This window comes from Staurois parvus, unplaced genomic scaffold (assembly GCF_062004578.1).
Source record: "Staurois parvus isolate SC_StPar_1 unplaced genomic scaffold, SC_StPar_1.0 ptg000591l, whole genome shotgun sequence".
NCBI classification, from domain to species: Eukaryota; Metazoa; Chordata; class Amphibia; order Anura; family Ranidae; genus Staurois; species Staurois parvus.
The window spans coordinates 2,556,955-2,565,179 of record NW_028318387.1 but is presented as its reverse complement, the minus strand read 5'-3'; the positions used below and the strand labels follow the sequence as shown (position 1 = coordinate 2,565,179).

At 46.4% G+C, this 8,225-nt stretch overlaps 1 long non-coding RNA gene across 1 annotated transcript; it reads left to right on the top strand.

The window, feature by feature from the left end:
- The first annotated feature begins 63 nt into the window (after positions 1-63).
- LOC149449976 (uncharacterized) lies at positions 64-5,993 on the top strand. The gene is made up of 2 exons (XR_016315336.1): positions 64-188; positions 5,747-5,993. It is a non-coding gene; the product is annotated as an uncharacterized LOC149449976 (long non-coding RNA).
- The last annotated feature ends 2,232 nt before the right edge of the window (positions 5,994-8,225 follow it).

Genomic DNA, 8,225 nt, shown 5'->3' with positions numbered 1-8,225 from the left:
TCTCTCTCCCCCCCCCCCTCTTCCCCTCTCTCTTTTTCCTGCATGATTTTGTTATATGTTTGCCCTTACAGTGCCATTCTTCTTTCCAGGTGACAAGCTGCAATTTGTCTTCCGCTGTATTAACCCTAAAGACCTGGAGGAGCCATTCTCCTGCATCATTTACTTCAACGAGAATGGAGAGTATAAGCGTAAGTCATGTGTTTTGTTCTCCCAAACTTTTCCCCTAGGATGCTAGCACATGTGAGACGGCACTCTTCCAGAGTCATAGGCCCCATTCACACCTGTTCTGTATAACACATCACATGGTAAAACCATTCTCTTCAGTGGTGTCTGTTTAGATCTTTATGATTTGTTAATGCATGTTGTCAAAATGGAAATGTACACGTGTGCTTTTCGCAACCACAAAACTGATGGGGGCTTTGAAATCACTGGTGGGGGTGGGGGGTAAAACACCTGTTGTTGTGACTGTCTAAAGTTGAGTCAAAGTAGTACTAAATTCTTGCCGTTTTTAAAAACCAAATTGGCACATTACAATAAATTACAACTTCCTCTGAAATCCTGAAAAACTTTAAATTTTTGTCTTACATTCTCCTGCCTTTCTTGGCGTCACTTCCCCAAATTTCTGGTTGGGAAACGTTAACTCCTAAGCTCAAAAACAAATAAATGTGCCGCGCTCACTAAAATAAAATTGTGAAAAAACTCAAAAAAATGTGTATACTTATACAATATATTTTGCAACCTAATAATACATTTTAAATGGCCTATATACGTCCACACTATTGATGTGCTATTCTGCTGCAAATACGTTCCCACAATCGCTCCGTGAATAATTGTGATAACTTCCACTAGTGAGGGTTATAGAAAAAAAAAAAAAAAAAAAAAATATATATATATATACATACATACATACATACATACATACATACATACATACATATAAAATATAATTTTTATATGAAAAAGTCCACACAAAAAACTTCATCTCATGTGCGCCTTCACCTGTGTGCGCTCACCTGATTTATATGACCAAACCGTTAAGTGAGGTCAAAACAGCTTGTGTCCCTTTTTAAATGGACTTAAAGATGAGTGGATATATCAATATATCCCTGTCCCAGATAGATGGATAGATAGAGTGTTTCCCTTTTTTCCAGCAGGGGGTCTTATTGTTTCCCAGACATCTGTTTTCCTGGAGTTGGATGGATGGATGAACTTATCCCACTCTCCTTCAGTGGGTCTCCTCACTCCTTTTTTCATTTTTCTATCCATGTAATAAAAGAGTATAATATAGTGCCTTATCTTCCTTAAAGTATTTATTCTGCTTAAATAATGCACTCACATAATACAAATAGAAAAAAATGCCTTGTTTTGCATTGATATAGAACCCGCTTATATGTTTGCCGCACTCCTCATACTTGCTGTGCCAATTCTTTAAGCGTTGTGACGTCAGAGCCCCTCCCCTACGCGTTACGCCACCGGGTCACGTGGCTTCGTCAGGGGGAAATGATCAACATTTTCTTGAGTTTTTTTTCACAATTTTAATATAGTGGAGCGCGGCACATTTATTTGTTTGGATTATAGTAACACATTAATATAAGTGTGTATGGTGTAGGCGATCCACTCATTCAACTTTTCACATATATATACTTTATATAATTTAGTATATAGCACTAAATTTAAGAGGTGATTTTGGTTATATAGATTGAAATTATATTTAATATATAATTTTTTATGCATACAATACACCATAGTAGCTCGCAAGAATCACGATTTTATAGTTCACTCCTAAGCTCGCGGCTAGTTACTTGGTGGCACTGTTTGGACTACGTGGCCCATCATTCTTGGCATCATCGTGATCCTTCATTTATAATACTTTGCTGATGTGGATGCACACAAGATGTGCCTCTGCTCCTTGAAGGGAAATGAATCCCAAGCAGAGGTGTGCTTTCAGTGTGTTGCCGTCTGGGGCTGTCTGTGCGTGTCGGGCAGGCAGCATCCTCAATGACACTGGCGGTGCTCCATATGACCCTGCAAGGCAAAGGGGAGACCCCAAAACAGCAAAGTGGGAGCAGTGATCCTGGGACTGGCCAAAACTGGTCAGCTGTGAAAGAGAGAGGAGCAGCATGCAGTGTGTTCATATCTGCAGATGAAATGTTTCGAAAAATATTTAACGCTTGATATCCATTTTAACCTCCCTGTCTGTAATCCTGAGTGTGGCTCGGGGTTCATTTTCGGTACCAAAAGCAGTAACCCCGAGCCACACCACAGGATTACACTGTAGTCCTTGTTCCTGCCATCCCCCGATCCTTACCTTGTCCTGCCATCCCCCGATCCTTACCTTGTCCTGCCATCCCCCGATCCTTACCTTGTCCTGCCATCCCCCGATCCTTACCTTGTCCTGCCATCCCCGATCCTTACCTTGTCCTGCCATCCCCCGACCCTTACCTTGTCCTGCCATCCCCCCGACCCTTACCTTGTCCTGCCATCCCCCGACCCTTACCTTGTCCTGCCATCCCCGACCCTTACCTTGTCCTGCGATTTCCCCCGACCCTTACCTTGTCCTGCGATTTCCCCCGACCCTTACCTTGTCCTGCGATTTCCCCCGACCCTTACCTTGTCCTGCGATTTCCCCCCGACCCTTACCTTGTCCTGCGATTTCCCCCGACCCTTACCTTGTCCTGCGATTTCCCCCGACCCCTTACCTTGTCCTGCGATTTCCCCCGACCCTTACCTTGTCCTGCGATTTCCCCGACCCTTACCTTGTCCTGCGATTTTCCCCCGACCCTTACCTTGTCCTGCGATTTCCCCCGACCCTTACCCTTTGTTCCTGCGATTTCCCCCGACCCTTACCTTGTCCTGCGATTTCCCCCGACCCTTACCTTGTCCTGCGATTTCCCCCGACCCTTACCTTGTCCTGCGATTTCCCCCGACCCTTACTTGTCCCGCGATTTCCCCCGACCCTTACCTTGTCCCGCGATTTCCCCCGACCCTTACCTTGTCCCGCGATTTCCCCCGACCCTTACCTGTCCCGCGATTTCCCCCGACCCTTACCTTGTCCCGCGATTTCCCCCGACCCTTACCTTGTCCCGCGATTTCCCCCGACCCTTACCTTGTCCCGCGATTTCCCCCGACCCTTACCTTGTCCCGCGATTTCCCCCGACCCTTACCTTGTCCCGCGATTTCCCCCGACCCTTACCTTGTCCCGCGATTTTCCCCGACCCTTACCTTGTCCCGCGATTTCCCCCGACCCTTACCTTGTCCCGCGATTTCCCCCGACCCTTACCTTGTCCCGCGATTTCCCCGACCCTTACCTTGTCCCGCGATTTCCCCCGACCCTTACCTTGTCCCGCGATTTCCCCCGACCCTTACCTTGTCCTGCGATCCCCCGATGTCCTCCCGCTGTGTCCTCCGGCCAATGCCGGCATCCGTCTTCTGGGTTCCCTTCCCTGCGAGCTTTGCGACGCAGGGGGGCGGAACCGGCGGAAGATTCAAAAAAGTAAAAAACATGACATACACACAATACATTGTAACCTGATAGTATTCCATTCCTGTATCAAACCATTTCACATACATTTTGTCCCGAGTGCTTTGTCCGGCGCCCTGCCTGCATTTTTACTGTTCTTTCTGCCTTGGAAACTGAGAAACGTCCATGGCATCCAAAAAGCGTCCCTTTAGGTCAGACGCGGGTTAGACCGGCTAGAGAACTGCGATAGTAAAATCAGAACCACTTGCAGAATTGAGTGATAATGATTCGTGGGGGAAATTCCTCATCAGACACTGAAAACGATTCTGCGACTGAGCTCAGCGATGTGCAAACTTGGCGCTATATTTCAAAATTTCAGTGTTTTTGGTTTGATTACATTTATTGAATGAAATGTATTATTATTATTATATTCTTTTTATAACTATTTATTATATTATAATTTATGATTTCATGTTTACTAGACTTGTTTGGACAGATTTAAGTGAGTTATTCCTAAGAATTACAGGCCTACAATATAAAACAGGTTAATGCATGTAGAAACTCAGAGCCGAATGGGCATTTTATTTATAGGATGTTTGTCATAAAGGGAAACACTACTCTGTAGAGCCTCTGGTTGAAACTGGCATTACCCAGCTCCTGGGCTGCACATCAGTTGGGGTACTTTTGAGAAAATTGCTGTGAGCGCTATTGGAATAAGCAGTCAGCATCCAGGAACAATGCGATATTGGTCTGCCAGGATTTATTTTATTTATTTCAGCTACAGCAATACCTCAGTTTAAGAACGCCTCGGTTAAAGTAATTTGCGGTTTACAAATGAAAATCCACTGAAAATAATGCCTCGGTTTCCAAATTTTGTATGAATTTTTTTCGCCATACTGAAGTGTATGTCAGTGCTGATTTTTAAATGCATTTGCTGGCTCTTTTTTTTTTTTTTTTTTTTTTTTTTTTTTTTCTTCACTATAGCTCACAGAATTAGCTGTCACTTTCCCCAAAGTTAACGAAAATTTTGTTTCTTTTAAGAAACTAAAAAGAAACATTGTTTGCACCCCCCCCTTCCTGACCTGCCAGGCTGCATGCTCTGAAAAGGGTCTGGTATGGATTTTGGGGAGGACCCCCCACGCCATTTTGTTTTAAATTTTGGCGTGGGAGTTCCCCTCAAAATCCATACCAGACACGAAGGGCTTGGTATGGATGGGAAGGGGGACCCCACACAGTTTTTTTAAATTTGTTTAATTGCCGGCAATTCTTTTACATTCAGCTGTCAGTGGGGAACCCCGCTGACAGTGAAATATTAACACATGGTTGTCACTACTAAAATGCTGCATGACTTGATAAAATAACTCATGCAGTATTTATTAGTGTTTACTTTTTTTTCTGATCTCCGGAACAGATTAATTGGTTTTCAATGCATTCCTATGGGAAACGGCGTTTCGGTTTAAGAATTTTTCGCTATAATAAAAGTCCTGCAGAACGAATTAAATTCTTAAACCGAGGTATTACTGTACTTGTATAGCACCATCAATTTACATATATATCGTACATTCACATCAGTCCCTAACCCTCAAGGGGTGTACAATCCAAGGTCCCTAACCCTCAAGGGGCGTACAATCCAAGGTCCCTAACCCTCCAGGGGCGTACAGTCCAAGGTCCCTAACCCTCCAGGGGCGTACAGTCCAAGGTCCCTAACCCTCCAGGGGCGTACAGTCCAAGGTCCCTAACCCTCCAGGGGCGTACAGTCCAAGGTCCCTAACCCTCCAGGGGCGTACAGTCCAAGGTCCCTACCCCTCAAGGGGCGTACAGTCCAAGGTCCCTAACCCTCAAGGGGCGTACAGTCTAAGGCCCCTAACTCACATTCATACATACACATACTAGGGCCAATTTAGACAGGAGCCAATAACCTACCAGCATGTCTTTGGAATGTTGGAGGAAACCAGAGCACCTGGAGGAAACCCAGCACAGGGAGAACATGCAAACTCCAGACCGGTGGTGCCGTGGTTGGGATTCGAACCAATGACCCTAGTACTGCCAGGCGGAAGTGCTAACCATGCTGCCCATATTTTATTTGTCCATCATGGGTGAAAGTGGATGTCTTGCACAGAGCAACCCTTTCAATTTTCTTCCAGTTTTCCTCCAATGTTCCTCCCGTTTTCCTCCAATGTTCCTCCCGCATGGCTGGTATGGGTGGATGGTTTTATACACTTTGAATAAGGTAATATAATTAATATGGTGTGCTGTCGACTTGTCATGGCTCTTCTCTCTTGGCAGTTGAAGGCTGTGATCCGCCATTGGAGTGTATCGCAGAGTACGAGAAGAAAATCCGGGAGACCAAGAACTTCTCAGCATTGCTCGCCAACCTGCGCAAATCCTTTGCCGCACTCTGTGCTCAAGCAAAATAACCCGTGTGTTATGTATATTGTATATATGTATAGATTTCTGTGTTTCTTTACCCTGTCTGAAGATCCATGTTGTTTTGGAGCGTGTTTAAAATTCTAATAAAGTTTTCATGTTATCACCTCTGGGGGCCATAGTTCCATTTATTAATTATCTCTGTCAGAAGGACTAGAATAAACCTCTTGGTCACTAGACTAATTAACCACGTGAAGACCCAGACATTTCTGACACTTTTTGTTTACATTTATTGCTCGAAAATGACATGGAACCCTCAAATAAATAAAAATAATAATAAAAAAAAAAATATATATATATATAATTTTATTTATTTTTATTTAGCAGCGGTCACTAAATGGCAGACCGCAGTCTGAGAACGGTCCCACCAGCGCTCCCTTTCCAGACCTCCAGCCCGCAATGACAGATCCGCCACTGAGCAGGGCAGTCGTCACAGCATGCGCACCGCCTCTTGCACCAGTGGTGTAGATAAGGGGAGAAGTCAAAGTGGTCTGAACCCCTACAGAGGAGAGTTGCCAACCATTTCTGCAGCCCTCGAAATCACCACTCGCCCGAAAATGGAAATAAGGTGGGGGCTGCAAGCAGTGCCCGGGACTAGGGGTGTGTGGGAGGTGTGGCGGTGGAGGCAGTGACAAGCAGCGATCTCCTATATGGCTTTCAATAAAGCAGCTGAAAGCCGCGGGGAGGGAGAGGAGAAGCGGCTTCCAGCTGCTTTATTGAAAGCCATACAAGAGATTGCTGCCCCCCACTGCTGCAAAGAACATACCTGATGGCTCAGTTTTCTTTCTACCACCCTCTCTCCCTCCCACCGCCGCTGTGTTCTTCTCAGTGCCAAGCCCCTCCCTCCATCCTCCGCACCAATAGGAGAAGAGGGGAGAGAGGCTGGATCTGCTCTGCCTCCCCCTGTGCCCACCCACACTCTAGTCCCTGCAGCTTCAGAGGAGGTGTGGGTGGGAAACTGAACACAGCAGCCGACAGTTCTGATGCTTCTGGAGGAGTCACGTGAGTCCAGCCTTCCTTCCACTACGACCGCTCCCTCCCTTCCACCCCCCCCTCTCTTCCTTCCGAGTCAATTCTTGGTGAGAATACGAGTTCCTGGCTTTATTTATACTGATTTGCAAATTCTGTAGAAAATTAGGGTGTTGTGGTGCTCATTACTGCTCCCCTATTCTCTCCATACAGTTTAGGGTTCATCAGAGCTTACTATCGTCACAGACAAAGTTACTTCTCTGTAGATCCAATACAGCAAATTAACGTCACCACAGCAAATACACTATATTACCAAAAGTATTGGCCCCGCCCTCCAAATCATGTGATTCAGGTGTTCCAATCCCCTCCATGGACACAGGTGTACACAACCAAGCCCCTAGGCATGCAAGCTGCTTCTACAAACATTGGTGAAAGAATGGGTCGCTCTCAGGAGCTCAGTGACTCCAAGCGTGGTCCCGTGATAGGTGGCCACCTGTGCAATAAGTCCATCCGTGACATTTCCTGGCTACTAAATATTCCACGCTCAACTGTTAGTGGGATTATAACAAAGTGGAAGCAACTGGGAACAACAGCCACTCAGCCACCAAGTGGTAGGCCACATCACATGACAGGGCGGGGTCAGCGCATGCTGAAGCGCACAGTGCGCAGAAGTCGCCAACTGTCTGCAGAGTCAATAGCTAAAGACCTCCAAACTTGGTGTGGCCTTCAGATGAGTCTAACAACAGTGCATAGAGAGCTTCATGGAATGGGTTTCCATGGCCGAGCAGCTGCATCCAAGCCTTCCATCACCAAGTGCAATGCAAAGCGTTGGATGCCGTGGTGTAAAGCACGCCATCACTGGACTCTAGAACAGTGGAGACGTATTCTCTGAAGTGACCAATCATGCTTTTTCTGGCAATCCGATGGACGTGTCTGGGTTTGGTGGTTGCCAGGAGAACGGTACTTGCCTGACTGCATTGTGCCAAGTGTAAGATTTGGCGGAGGGGGGATTATGGTGGGGGGGTTGTTTTTCAGGGGTTGGGCTTGGCCCCCTAGTTCCAGGGAAGGGAACTCTTAAGGCGTCAGCATACCAAGACATTTTGGACAATTTCATGCTCCCAACTTTGTGGGAAGAGTTTGGGGATGGCCCCTTCCTGTTCCAACATGACTGCACACCAGTGCACAAAGCAAGGTCCAAAAAGACATGGAGGAGCCAGTTTGGGGTGGAGGAACTTGACTGGCCTGCACAGAGTCCTGACCTCAACCCCATAGAACACCTTTGGGATGAATTAGAGCGGAGACTGTGAGCCAGGCCTCCTCCCCCGACATCAGTGCCTGACCTGACAAATGTGCTTCTGGAAGAATGGTC